We start from the raw sequence: 15,761 nt of genomic DNA, 5'->3' as shown, positions 1-15,761 counted from the left end.
TTGAAGACTTACCAGAGTGATTGGGCGAGGACTAAGTGTCCTTAGCTCAAGGGGAATAAGGTGAAGACATGGTCTTCTGAGTTGAATCTCAGCCTCCCTAACCAGATGTACAGTTGTCACAGCAACTGGAACTGGTCCAACAAATCCTGTGTCTTCAACAAGCAACTGGTTCTATCTCTTCCCTCCTTTACTTTGAGTTTGTCTTCGTGAAGTCATTGCTTATCTGTCTTATCTGATTGACTTCATTGCTTGACTACTATTGTTGATTGGCTTCATACTATCTTCCATCCTGATCCTACTACCTAGCTGCTATTAGTCTTCGTACGTTAACGCTATTGCATACTTGACTATGGCTTGCTTGTTGTAGTTTATCTTCCGCTGCATATCAATTTGGTTATTTCTATTGTTTGTCTATGAAACTTCCATGTTTTGAAGAATTTGATAAAAATCGCCTATTCACCCCCTCTAGTCGATAACTAGGACTTTCAATTGGTATCAGAGCAAGGTACTCCCTTGTTCTGTGTGATTCGGTTTAACCACCTGGAGTTTAGCTATGTCGACTGTAGGGATAATCAAAGTCTCTGCTGCTTGCCTCGTGTTCGATGGAACAGAATATCCCTACTGGAAGAATAAGATGTGCATGCATCTTGAAGCCATTGATGTCGACCTCTGGTATGTCGTCAAGAATGGCGTTCCCAAAACTGGTGAAGGTGCCACCCATACTGATGTCAAGAAGTTCATTCAGCTGGACTCGACTGCAAAGAACATCATCTGTGGTCATCTGACCAAAGGATAGTATGGCCGCGTGAGTGCTCTGGAAACGTCAAAGCTAGTCTGGGACTGGCTATCCAAGGTCAATGAAGGCGTCTCTACTCAAAGAGACCAGAGAATCAGTGTTCTTCGCAATCTCTTCAACCGCTTCAAGAGAAACAATAATGAAAATGTCCAGCTCACGTTTGATCGCCTCACCGACATCACAAATGAGCTTCAGGCTCTCGGCGCCACTGAGATCACCAAGCATGAAATCGTCAAGACGCTGCTGAGATCCCTTGATAGCTCCTTTGACACCCTTGCACTCATGATACAAGAACATCCTGACTTCAAGACTCTCGATCCGTCTGATATACTTGAGAGGCTCAACACACATGAGTTCCAGCTTTCTGAGAAAAGAGATATCTATGGCCCCAACTATGGCCGAACTCGTGCTTTGAAGGCAAAAGTTGTTTCCTCATCTGAAGAAGAAGAATCTGACTACGGTTCTGACGATCCTGAAGACATTGGAAGGGAGCTTGCTATGCTTGTGAAGAAGTTCCAGAAATTCACCAAGAATAAAGGCTTCAGAAAGTCTTCACGATCCAGCTCAAGAAATGATGAAGCTTCCACTCATGACAACAAGAAGAGAACCTGCCACAAATGCACGAAACCTGGTCACTACATATCTGAGTGTCCACAGTGGGACAATGAGAAGAAGAAGAAGAAGAGCAAGGAATATGATTCTGATGACAAGAAGAAGAAGAAATCCTCAAAATCTTCTTCGAAGTCTTCTTCCAAGTCTTCATCATACAAGAAGAGCTCATCTGGCAAGGCTCGTGCTTTTGTTGGCAAGGAAATGGATTCAGAGGAGGAGTCTGCTTCGGAGGAGGCGGAGGTGGAGTCTGGTGAGGAGTCCGACCCTGGCGTTGCGAGTCTGGCTCTAGCCACAGCCTATGTCGCCAAGTCCATCTTCAACACTGAAGACAATGACTTCCACACCAACACTGAAGCTAATGACGAAGACGATCCTTCTCCCACCTACTGCTTCATGGCACGTGGTGCCAAGGTAAAATCCCGCGATGCTTACTTTCAAACTTCAAGTGAAGATGACTCTGATTGTGAATCCAAACCCAGCTACAAAACACTTGCTAAAATTGCAACTGAACAACAAAAGGCTATGGAACATACTCAAAAATTGTTAGACAAAAGCGATGACCTGTTGGACGCTGAAATGACACGTTCACAGTCCTTAGTTGATGACATAAAAAATCTTCATGCTAAGTACCAAGAACTTGAAGGTCGTCATGAATCGCTCTCAAATACTTATGAAAGACTCTCCTATGATTATCTTCAAAGGAAACAAGAGCTTGAGAAATTGAGAGCGGCTCATGAAGATCTTCAAAAAGTGAATGAGTCACTTCACGCTCAACAGATCAGTTCCGCTCAGGATGGATTTGAACCACCATGTCTAAAATGCATTGAGCGTGATAACGCTACATCTGTTGCTGAATGTTCCACTGCTGCTACTGTTTCATTGTCTTCACCTACTGAAGTGGTTACTAACCCCTCTGCGGAGGATACCACTGCTGTTGCTGATGAAAATGCTATGTTGAAGACATTGCTTGAAACAGGGATGTACAAAAGTTTGAAGGGACATCAGACTCTCTGCGATGTCCTCAAAAAGCAGATTCTGAACCGAAACCCTAGGAAAGAGGGTGTTGGGTTCGAGAGGAAAATGAATGCTTATGGCTCCTACTGGAAGCCTGAGCAGTATCCCAAAACCACATGGGTTGCTGCAAAGGAACCTTCAGTGGATCCATCCACTTTATCTGGATTTACCTGTGCTAATCCTATTATCATTGATGAATCCTTTGATGCAAACTATAAACTGTTCAAAAATCAGAATGGTGAAGTGTTTGCCAGGTATATTGGTACTAACTGCAGGAATGGACCTCCTATGAAGAAGATCTGGGTACCCAAAAGCTGCCTTGAGAATCTTCCAGTGAATGTCATCATGACACCACCAGTGAAGAAGACAAACCCCAGACCAAAGGCATCATATGGTCCAACGGCTACTTACGAACACGGGACTCACTTGAGTCACCCTAACGCCAATGTTTTGCAGGGAAATCATACTCAGACTCATGAATATGAGCATGTGTCTTCAAACCGCTATGTTCATAGAACTAAGAACTTTTCTGCTTATTCACATGAGTATCATTCATCTCCTACAAGGCTATTTGCTAGGGCTTCAAAGCCGAAATTCTCAGATGCTGCACTTAGACTCATTGCTTCTAAGCCACCCCTGAAAATGTGGGTGGTGAAAAAGAATTAACTCTATTTTGCAGAATGTGGTCTCCAGCCAGCAATCAAAGGCGTCCGATATTATTGCTGGGGACCTAAACACAAAGGGACGCATGATAAAATGACTCACTATGTATTCCACATATGAATCACTTACCTGTCATACTGTGTGCTAACTTTCATCTATGCTGTGATAATCCACATGTGCATCAAATGCTTATGCTTCACAACATACCTTGTGAAGCCTATCCTCCTAACTGCACTATAGGGCATGTCACCAAAAGCTTCAGAATGGATTATTGATAGCGGATGCCCTAATCATATGACTGGTGATCAAAGTCTTCTCATGGACTCAACCTTACGTCCATCCGACAAGAGTCAAATCACATTTGCTGACACTGGTAAAGGCAAGGTATTGGGTCTAGGTAGAGTTTCAATCTCAAAGGATCAACACATGGGTAAAGTGATGCTTGAATCCCTTGGATTCAACTTAATGTCTGTCTCAATGCTTTGTGACTTAAACATGATTGTGATATTTGGAAAATATCGTTGCCTTGTACTAATGGAATCTGACAAGTCTCTAGTCTTTGAAGGGTATAGGAAAGGTGATATATACATGGTATATTTTCTCAGCAGGTCCACAGCTTGCCGTAGGTCTTCTTGCAAAAGCTTCAGAATGCTGGCTCTGGCATCGAAGGCTAGGGCACGCTGGCATGAGGAACTTGCACACTCTCATCAAGAAGAAGCATGTCATAGGCATCGAAGGTGTCAAGTTCAAGAAAGATCATTTGTGTGGTGCTTGCGAAGCTGGGAAGATGACAAGGGCCAAGCATCCCTCGAAGACAATCATGACAACATCTCAACCCTTCGAGCTGCTACACATGGACTTATTTGGACCTACTCACTACTCCACCCTCACAACAACGGCGTGTCTCTATGGCTTTGTCATTGTTGATGACTACTCAAGATATACATGGGTGCACATAATTCTCTACAAGACTGAAGTACAAGATGTCTTCAGACGATTCGCCAATCGAGCAATGAACAATTATGGCGTCAAGATCAAGCATATCAGAAGTGATAATGGCACTGAATTCAAGAACACCGGCCTTGATCTTTATCTGGATACAATGGGAATCACTCATGAATTTTCTGCTCCTTACACACCTCAGCAAAATGGTATTGTTGAGCGCAAGAACAGAACCCTCATTGAGATGGCTCGAACAATGCTTGACGAGTACAAGACACCAAGAAAATTCTGGCCTGAAGCAATTGATACTGCATGTCACATCATCAATCGTGTTTACATCCATAAGCTTTTGGGCAAAACATCCTATGAGCTCCTTACTGGCAAGAAGCCAAATGTCAGCTACTTCAGAGTCTTTGGTGCTAGGTGCTAGATCAAGGATCCCCATCAAAAGTCAAAATTTGAACCCAAAGCTCACGAAGGCTTCATGCTTGGCTATGGAAAGGATTCGCACTCTTACAGAGTCTTCAACCTCTTCCACTACAAAATCGTTGAAATAGTGGATGTGCGATTTGATGAAACCAATGATTCACAATGAGAGCTCCTGCCAAACACACTTGATGAAGCTCCTTCCAGTGAATCTATCAAGCTGATCGGAACTGGTGAGATCATGCCCTCTGAAGCACAGCCTGAAGAGGAACTTATCATTTCTGCACCAAACCAACCTGAAGACAATGCTCAGACCGAAGACAATACTTCCAATGATGACAATGATCAGCATGAGCAAGGTCTTTGTCCAGTTCATCCTCGTGTTGCAAATGAAGTACAAATTGAGAAGATAATTGATAGCATCAACGCACCTGGTCCTCTTACTCGATCAAGAGCAACAAAGTTAGCAAATTTCTGTGGGCATTTTTCATTTGTATCAATATCTGAACCCAAGAAAGTTGTTGAAGCCTTTATGGAACCTGAATGGATTCAAGCCATGCAAGAAGAACTTCAACAGTTCAAGCTGAATAATGTTTGGGAACTGGTCAAGCGCCCTGACCCTTGCAAGCATAGCATAATTGACACAAAATGGATATATCGGAACAAACAAGATGAGCATGGTCAAGTCGTCAGAAACAAAGCACGTCTTGTGGCTCAAGGATATACTCAAGTTGAAGGAATTGACTTCGATGAAACATTTGCTCCTGTTGCTAAACTTGAAGCTATTCGCATACTGCTAGCCTATGCTAATCATCACAACATCTTGCTATATCAAATGGATGTGAAAAGTGCATTTCTCAATGGCAAGATTGAAGAAGAAGTGTATGTCGCACAACCACCTGGCTTTGAAGATCCAAAACATCATGATATGGTGTACAAGCTAAACAAAGCACTGTATGGCCTCAAACAAGCTCCTCGTGCCTGGTATGATACAATCAAAGACTTCCTGAAGAGCAAAGGCTTCAAACCTGGATCCCTCGATCCCACACTCTTCACGAAGACATATGATGGTGAACTGTTTGTGTGCCAAATATATGTGGATGACATAATCTTCGGCTGCACCAACCAGAAGTACAGTGATGAGTTTGGGTACATGATGCAAGAGCAATATCAAATGTCCATGATGGGTGAGCTGAAGTTCTTCCTTGGTCTTCAAATTCGTCAGCAACGAAATGGCATCTTCATATCTCAAGAAAAGTACCTCAAAGATTGTCTGAAGAAGTTTGGAATGGAAGACTGCAAAGGCTACACGACGCCAATGCCAGCCAAACACCATCTTGGTCCCGACGACAATGGTAAAGAGTTCGATCAAAAGGTATACCGCTCCATGATTGGTTCTTTGCTTTATTTATGTGCATCTAGGCCAGATATTATGCTTAGTGTTTGTATGTGTGCTCGATTCCAAGCGGCACCAAAGGAATCGCATCACTTAGCTGTGAAGCGAATTCTTCGATATTTGGCTTACACCCCAACACTTGGATTATGGTATCCCAAGGGCTCAAAATTTGATTTGGTTGGATTCTCGGATGCTGATTATGCTGGTGACAAGGTGGATCGCAAGTCTACATCAGGCACATGTCATTTTCTTGGTCGATCACTTGTCTGTTGGTCTTCAAAGAAGCAGAACTATGTATCACTCTCAACTGCTGAATCTGAATACATTGCTGCCGGATCTTGTTGTGCTCAGCTTCTGTGGATGAAGCAAACTCTCAAGGATTATGGCATCAACCTGGACCAAGTACCTCTCTTCTGCGACAACGAAAGTGCCATCAAGATAGCCAACAATCCAGTCCAGCACTCGAAGACAAAGCACATTGAAATACGTCATCACTTTCTCAAAGATCATGTTATGAAGAAAGATATAGATATAATGCACGTCAACACTGAAGAGCAACTGGCAGATATCTTCACAAAGCCCTTGGATGAGAAAAGGTTTTGCAAGTTACGGTGTGAGCTAAATATCTTGGAATCCTCGAATGTCATGTGATCAGGCACACATCCTAACACTTATGCATGTTGATGACTTAGATGTGCAACACACGAAGTAAGGTATATCTTCAATTAATGAAGATTTACACTCTGAGTGTGAATACATTAACATGGAATTTGACTTCGGAGCGCCACGATAATTGTGCACCGTGTCTGGGTCTAATACTTCCTATACGGTGGGTAACGCCACCACCAACTTTATCTGTTTGAAGTGTTTCACTCATGGCATTATATTGCAATAACTTCGCATATGGTTTGTCTTCAGTTTCAATTTATCTTCATGATCTTCTACACTATGATGATTTGATTGCTTTCTGATATATATATATATATATATATATATATATATATATATATATATATACTAAGTGTTATGTCCTCTACAGCATTCACTTATAGCTATGTCGTCAAGATTGGATCTTTTGAACTAAGTGAATGTGATTGGACCCTAACCTCTCCATGCTTCCTATCTCAAACTCTATCTGTCCAAATCATATGCATTCTATTGAAACTGTCGAATGTCTTCTCTGCGTCCTAGTCAGCAGAAGGCAAAGTGACAAACATTAAATCTGTTTTAAATGACTTATCTTTATTGTTGAAATCCGGAGAAGGAGGAACAACTCTCCGACATGCCTGGCGGGCGTGGGAACGTGGGACAACTCTATGTATGTTGCATGCTTGCCACGTGTCCCACGGATGTGAACAGACAGGGGCACCTGCGTAATTGCGCTGTGCTGCACACCTACTTATAAATACGTGTCCCCTGCGGTCAAGAAAACCTTCTTCCACCTCCCCACCTCGTCAAAACCCTAGCACCACCGCTAGCTCTCGACGACGCCGGCGACGAAGCGCTTAGCTGCCGCAACTTCTCCGACGCCGTCCTCACGCCGGCCGCGGACATCGTCCTCTCCGCCGTCGCTGTAGGTGTCCTACGTCGCCAAGTTAGGGCACGGTGGGATGAACTGCTCGGTCTCCTATCCTTCCCATCTAGCAGTTCATCGTGCGGTAATTATAACTCTATTTTACCACCTTTTTGATCTTCATAGATTCATCCTACTTACCGAAAGTGGTTTCTACCTACTCAATGTTAGATCTATTCTGTTTGCATCTCATAATGCCTAGTCTATTCACTTAGATTTCCTATCTAGTTTGATTCCTCACTTGTACTTATTCACGGATTGGTACAAATCTGGAACCAACTCACCACGTATAAGTGAATGTCTTCGCATCATGAGGTCAATGTCTTCAAACTGATTTATCTTCAAACTCTTCTGAGAATGCATATGACCTCTTCCCCTTCCCTCGCATCTCTAAATCAGCACCTCCAAAAGCTTTACGTGCGAAGCCTCTGGCCACTGCACCTCCTGAACCCAGTGTGAAGTCTGAAGATCAATCCCGTATCTCCAAGAAGACGGAGAAGAAAAAGCAACTTGTCAGGCATACTGATCAAGCCTTGACTCCTGTCGCTATACTGCATGAAGATCCCATTGATCTGTCCAGTGATGAAGATCTTGCAGATGATGCCCTTGAGCAATTGATCAAAAGAAAGGAAGAAGCAGAAATCTTCAACAACTTGCCTCTCTTTGATGTGGCAATCATTCAACTTCATTGATGAGTGGTTCAACACCCCCAACCTCAGCTTTGACGATCTGCAGCTTCCCATTGGCCTAAGTGTCGCCTTTAATGGTGCCATTGCTTCTGAGCTAGCTCTTGCTTAGCGCATTGTTGAGCTGAAGAACAAAATTGATTATGAAAAGGCTCAGTTCAAGAAGCACGTTGCGAAGCTCAGTGTGCAAGATGTCAAAAACTTCAAGGTCATGCTGCATGAGCTCAAAGAAGCCTTTCTCAAGAAGCGCCAAGAAGCTCAAGGCTCTCGAGAGCGTATGAAGAATTTGGCTGATAAGTGTGTGCTTGCCTACAATGAGGCAGAGAAGCGAAAGTCACTTGGTCGTCCTGGCATTGACCCCAGGATGGCTGCAAAGAAAAAGAAGAAGCTCCCTGCTGACCAACCTGCACCTTCAAGCCAAGAAGCTCCTCGCATTATCTTCCCAAGCACCATGACTGGCTCGAAGCCAAAGGTCACCACAACCGCTTCTGAACAGAAGAAGACGAGGGCTGCCGAGGCTGAAGCCAGAAAGAGGAAGAATACTGAAGCCTCTGATGCTGCTCCCTCCAAGAAGAAGCGCAAGACCAAGAAAAATCGGGCTGCTCCCACAGAGCCTCTAGTTGTTGAACCCATCTCAATGGTTCGACCTGCGTCTGAACATCAAGAAAGACAGATGATCGTTCATGAGCCTGCTCCCTCAGAGGCTCATGAAGCTGAAGATATTCCAGCAGCTGAACCCACCGCTGCTGAAGACATTGTTCATCATGACAATGTTGAAGATGATGAAGTTCTTCTTCAGATCGAACATGACGTGGTATCATCGCCTGTTCATACGAACAGCAAACTCATCAGCATTGGTCATCCCCTGACGCCAATTGCTCAGGATGCATCGTGGGCTGATCACCCACAACTACAAGACTCCCCCAGTACTCCCCAACAACAACGACAAGCTACACCCCCCGTGCAAGAAGATGATGAAGACTTTCAGGCCCAGCCAACTCCATCTCCCAAGGCGTTGCCAGCATTTCGCAGGCTTCGCAAAGGACAAAGGCCTCAAGTCCCTCTGTCGAGTGTTCCAGAAGGAGAAGTGCAACGTTCACCTGTTGCACGTCAAGTATTTTCTGAACTTGCTCCAACTGTGAATGTCTCCGAGTCTGAAGCACATACTGCTGAAGACATTCCGGCTACATCAGCCAAAGAAAATCAAGAAGAAGTACGTGTACCTACTCCCCCAGCAATTGAAGAAGAAGTAGTTCCTGATGTGAACGTGCCTGTGCCCGACCCTCCTGTTCGTCAAGAGGAGGTTGACAATGTTGAGGCTGCCACCGCCACCGCCAATGAAACCAATGACGTAGTCATGGCTGACGCTAATGTGGAGCCTGCACCAACTAGTGTGCCTGAAGCAAGTGTGGCCACTGAACCTGAAACAACTGAGGCTGCTGCACCTGAAGTCAGGTCCAAAAGCCAAAGCCTAGGTTGCCAAGGTTTCCAGGTACCGCAAACTCACCAGGGTCCTTCAATGCCAATGGCTTCAAAAGCCACAATACCTTCTTTGACAGCGCCAAGAACCCCTACTCCAAGCCAAGGATATCATCAGATCGGTTCTGGAGCTATCAGCAGAGAAGCTATTACTCATGCGTACTATATGATCAAGGGCGCATTTTCTCTCATATGCGCCTTGATACAGAAGCCATTGCTGGACTCCTGTGCTTAGAAGAAGCACTTGATTGCTTTCGTGATGCTGGTCTGCTCCATTTTATGACAGACAAAGAACATTGGAATGAAGAGCTATTGCTTCAATTCTATGCTACTCTACACATTCGCGGCTACTATAGAGATATCAAGACATGGGTTCTCGAGTGGATGACTGGAAATGTTCATCATGAAGCCAAAGCTATGGATATCATCGAGCTTACAGGGCTAGCCACTCCTGGAGAACTATATGAACCTGACTGTCAGCTACACCGCAATGCAGTAGAGAGTATCTTCCACAAGCCAGAACCCAATATGAGCCAGATGTTGAGCATGATGAAGCCCTTGCCATCTGACGCTGAATATCCAACAGATTTCTTTGTGGAAGACCTTGAGTATCTGCCTCGCACCATATATCATATCATCAGGCGAACTCTATGGCCTGTCAAAGGACATTCATCAGCGGACAAGCTTGAAGGAGCTATGAAGACCTTGGTCTTCTATATTCTCAATGGCATCAGCTTCAACACTCAAGAGTTTTTCATCAGGCAACTTGCTGCTTCCGGCTCTGACCTATTTGGTCTGAAGTTTTATGCTCCATGGGTCATGCGCCTCATCAAGAGACACTCATCTGTCAACTATCAGCCCTCTACTCGCAATCATATGATCTTTCTGCCAGAGGTTGATATGTCAGTTGAAGCTATATACTCTGACCCTGCCAAGAGGCATCTTTGTCTTTAGAATGCCGAGCACCAAAGCTTCACTCAGCCTATTGAAGGTGTTCAAGCAGCGACACGAATCTATCCATTGGCTGGAAACACTTGTCTGCCTCATCGAGCACCCACTGAAGCCACTGAAAGCACCATTGCACAAAGGCCTCGGAAGCGTTCTCGCGTTCTCAATGACCGAGAACTTCTTGTGGCCCTTCATCAGAAACAGGATAAGCATCATTTCTGGCTCAAGAGATAGATGCAAAGCCTCTTGGTGGATATCAATCGCATTCGCAACCTTGCCACCAAGAATGCCTTTGTTGCTCATGAAACTTGCCGGCGATCATGGAAGAGTTTGACCCTGCTCAGTGCTGAAGCTGATTTTCAAGACGATGGCTTCAATGAAAGATTCCAGTTTGACTCCACTCCTCCACGAACTGCTGTCCTGCGTCGTACTCCATCTCTTGAAGACTCTGAATATTCTTCCTCCGCGGCAACGGTAAATGCCAGAGTGATCGATGATGAAGATGATGCTACTTCACCACCTCCTACTACTGCGCGCATCGACACTGCACCAAGTTCATCTGCACCGCCACCCAACGACGACAACCCTGCTGCTTCACCTACTCATGTTGACGAGTAGATGCTCTATGTCTTCAAACCTTTTTGGTCCTTACTGACAAAAGGGGGAGAAGCGTATGAGTTGATAGTCTTCAAGCGGGTTCATATGGGTGGTTGCATTATATTTTGCTGCGTGCTTACAACTCTTGCCTTTTTGAAACATTTGGTTCTCTGAGTTGTAACACCTAAACTTGATGGTCGTCTGCTACTTATTTGCTTCACTATGATGCGATGATAAATTCCGCATGTGCGATGATAACCTCCGCACTTAGATCATTCTGCAGACGTCCATTTTTCATTATGCATGTCATTCTACTTGATATATCAGTTCATGCATGATGAATTATCTTCATAAGTTGAAGTGGATCTCCACAAGTACAACCTGCCATGTAAATTTGCATTCCAAAAGCAAATTACTTACATGCACATCTTCAGGGGGAGCCCTTGCAACTTATGAAGACTATTTCCTATCCTTACAATTTCACATATTTATCCCCGTTGAAAACTTCAACCAGTTTGTCATCAATCACCAAAAAGGGGGAGATTGTAAGTGCATCTAGTGCCACCCCTAGTTGGTTTTGGAGTATTGACGACAAAGTTGGTTGAGGGACTAATGCGTTTGTGAGAATTGCAGGATAACGCAGGTAGTGTCCCTCATTGATTTGGTTTACCTACCGGAGATGACCCCAAAAATGTATGAAGACATTGAAGACAATGGTGGTATGAGAAGATATTCATATTGAAGACTATGACATGAGAAGACATTGCGTGAAGACTATGGAGCGCGAAGACTGTGTGGATTCGTTGCTTCCTTTTCTTCTTTGTTGAGTCATAGGAACCACCGTACTGTTAAGTGGGGTCCAAGTGAACTAAGTCAGAGTGACTGAAGTGATGCTCAACTCAAATCCTATGTCTTCGAGCGAAGGCAATGAGAGCAAACCTTATCCAGAGCTGGATGAGTCAGCTTTGCTTGTAGCCCAAGTAAAGTTGTCGCGTGTGTTTGAAATCTGACCGTTGGAACATGTGTCAGTTCCTTAGTGACCCAGGGTCATTTTGGACAAATCAGGTCGGGTTGCCTAGTGGCTATAAATAGCCCACCCCCTACACCATAAATTGGTGGCTGCTCAGAGTTTGTATACGGCTTTTGTCGTTTGAGAGCAACCCACCTCGAAGCATTTGAGAGAGAAAAATCCTTGCGAGGACAAAGCCCAAACACCCAGAGCCAAAGAGTGTTAGGCATCACTGAAGTCTTTCTGTCTGTGTGACCTGAAGACTTATTACACTTGAGGACTGTGAATCCTCCAGCCGGTTAGGCGTCGCGTTCTGAGCATCCAAGAGTCATTGTGGATTGTCGGGTGAACAAAGTCTGTGAAGGTTCGGAAGTGTACCTTGAAGACTTACCAGAGTGATTGGGCGAGGACTAAGTGTCCTTAGCTCAAGGGGAATAAGGTGAAGACACGGTCTTCTGAGTTGAATCTCAGCCTCCCTAACTAGACGTACAGTTGTCACAGCAACTGGAACTGGTCCAACAAATCATGTGTCTTCAACAAGCAACTGGTTCTATCTCTTCCCTCCTTTACTTTGAGTTTGTCTTCGTGAAGTCATTGCTTATCTGTCTTATCTGATTGACTTCATTGCTTGACTACTATTGTTGATTGACTTCATACTATCTTCCATCCTGATCCTACTAACTAGCTGCTATTAGTCTTCGTACGTTAACACTATTGCATACTTGACTATGGCTTGCTTGTTGTAGTTTATCTTCCGCTGCATATCAATTTGGTTATTTCTATTGTTTGTCTTCGAAACTTCCACGTTTCGAAGACTTTGATAAAAATCGCCTATTCACCCCCCCTCTAGTCGATAACTAGCACTTTCAGCTGGAAAGCAAGCCAATGAGCAGACCAATCCACCTGCATAGGGTTGTGTGCAACTAGCCAATCAATGCCCAAAATTCCATCATATGAACCCAAGGGAAAAATCCTGAAGTTACTGACAAATTTATGACCACCACAAGTCCACCTGCCCTGCAATAGTTGTTTGGAACATGGAACTAACTTGCCATTGGCAATTCTGACCATGGAAACAAGCCTGTCCGACACCCCTGACAGCAACTCAGCTACTGCACAGTTCAAAAATGTATGAGAACTACCTGAATCGACCAGAAATGTTAAGGTACGGCCTTGCAACTGAATTTTCATCTTCATTATCATAACAGGAGTTGCAGAAGTATCACCCAGAGCTGCAGCAGAAAGTGACATAGCATTGGCTTCAGAAACTATATCTGTTTCAATGTAGTCTGCCAACTCCTGTGGAAGATGCTGCACATAATCCAGCATCTCTTGCACAACATGCAACTGGACTTCTTGCTTACAAACGTGATCCTTACCCCAGCGCTCTCCACACACAAAACATAACCCCTTTGCTCTCCTATAAGCACGCAGAGCACCCCACTTATCATCAGGAGCGGGTTTTCTGAAATTTTGTGCTGCCTTCTTATTATCAACCACGCAAACAGCAACTGTACTAGACGATGAGGACTGTGGAGGGGGCGGTAATGGCAATGCAGAAGCCCTTCTGTGGGTGCCAGCCATGGACGGCCCGACCGAGCTTATTCCCAACTCCTCATGTAAGATAGATAACTGATAGGCTGTGTCCAAGTCTGCTGGCTGCTGAATGCCAACAGCCAATCTGATAGCAGGCTTCAGTCCCTCCATAAAACGGGTAACATAATGCACAGTGTTGGGAGAACTCTCGTAGGCAGATAGCTGATCAAACAGCTCAGAAAATCGTTCAACATAATCCTCCACGGTTCCAGTCTGGGAAATGTGAAAAAATTTCCGCAGGACAGTCTGATGCAAGTTGCGGCCAAACCTGTTTTGGAGCAATTTGCAGAACTCATCCCAGGTGGCGTGAGGAGCTCGTCGACGAACTGATTCCAACCACCTAGCAGCAGATGCTTCGAACAGCGAAGTGGCCAGGGAAATCCACTGATTCTGCGGTGTGCCCCAAAACTTGAAATAATCCTCGCAACGGGCCTGCCAGAGCTTCGGGTTGGATCCGTCGAAACGGGGCATCTCAATCCGAGGACCAACACTATATACATCAGCAGAATTCTGCCTCGAATCCAAGGATGCAAACGGAACGCGCTGCAGCGTTTGTTCGAGATGCGTACCTCTGATGGGAGGCGGGACATACGCCCGTTGAGCAGGGCCCCGATTTTCAGCCTCAGATCGGAGCGCTTCAGAATCGGAAGAATTGTGGCCTGACGCTCGAGAAGGAGTTGCAGGTGCGCCATGCGGATCCGCTGCTGGTGCAGGCTTGTCGAACTCCTGCCGCAGTTCGTCGATGTCGACTCTGATCGAGACCTTGACCTCGTCGAGGCGCCCGGAGAGGAGGTCGAGCTTGGCGTTGAGTTGCGCGATGGCCTTCGCGGTGGTGTTGTCGCGCTCGCGGCTGACCTTGTCGAAGTCGGCGCGAAGGAGGTCATAGATGGCCTTCGTCTCCGGCGGAATGCGCTCCATCGCCGCCGCCCGCAACCGGTCGGCGAGCCGCGTGTGACGGTGGTGAGTCGGAAGGGCCAATGGATCGAAGGTCTCTGATACCAGATTGTCAACACTACTCTCTCTACTCATCAATCATGGCGGAATTCAAGCATTCGGATTACAAATTGGGGATCAGAGGAGGAGGGGATCGAGTTCCTCAGCCACACGAGCTTGCCGTGCCCCGGCTTCTAGCCGTTCTGCCCGCCTACCCCCACCCACTCACACACACACACCATATATGTATTCGTTACAGAGAATTAGGCCCACTCAGGCCAAGCAAGCCTAGCGGGCCGCTGAGGCTTGCGACGAGGCCTGGTCGGAACTTGATCTGCTTATTCCCGCGTCACTGGTTCGCCTGGAGGTACTGGATCGCTGACACAAGGCCAGCGGTGGAAGGAGGGCTACCAGCAACGTCAATCGAATTGGGAACTTCTATTGTGCAGCAGGAGGCGGACAAGTGGAGTACTATTTGGCACATGCAGGTTCCATCGAAACTACGCATGTTCGTTTGGAGATTGGCGAGAAACTCCATGCCCACTATTGATTTACTCAAACACCGCAATATGGCCATCGAGGACAAATGCCCTTTGTGCGGGGCGGTTGACTCTTGGAGACATGCACTCTTTATGTGTCCGATGTCAAGCAGCGTTTGGGCCTTAGCTCCGGAGGAGTTGGTTCATCATCTCGTGGACAGAGTGGAAGAACACCCCAAGGATTGGCTTTTTGCTATGAGTGGAGTGTTGAACGGAGATATGTTTGCACACATGATTGTTATTATGTGGGCAATTTGGCGAGCACGAAGGAAAGCGATCTATGAGGACATCTTCCAATCACCGCAATCTACTTATGGATTTATCACAAGCTTTCTTGATGACTTGAGATATATTAAGGCAAGTGAACCTCGGAGGACCGTAGTCAAAGCTGCAAGACCAACCCAGTGGCAGGCTCCGGCCACGGGATGCGTGAAGATCAATGTGGACGCGGCCGCACCAAGGCAAGCCCGTTTCGGGGCTGTGGGTGCAATCTGCAGAAGTTCAGATGGTCTGTTTTTGGGAGCTTCGGCGCTGATCATAGAGCATATTGGG

The sequence above is a fragment of the Triticum dicoccoides genome, chromosome 1B (assembly GCF_002162155.2).
Source record: "Triticum dicoccoides isolate Atlit2015 ecotype Zavitan chromosome 1B, WEW_v2.0, whole genome shotgun sequence".
Lineage (NCBI taxonomy): Eukaryota > Viridiplantae > Streptophyta > Magnoliopsida > Poales > Poaceae > Triticum > Triticum dicoccoides.
The sequence above is the reverse complement of the archived record's forward strand: the minus strand, read 5'-3'. Positions refer to the sequence as shown.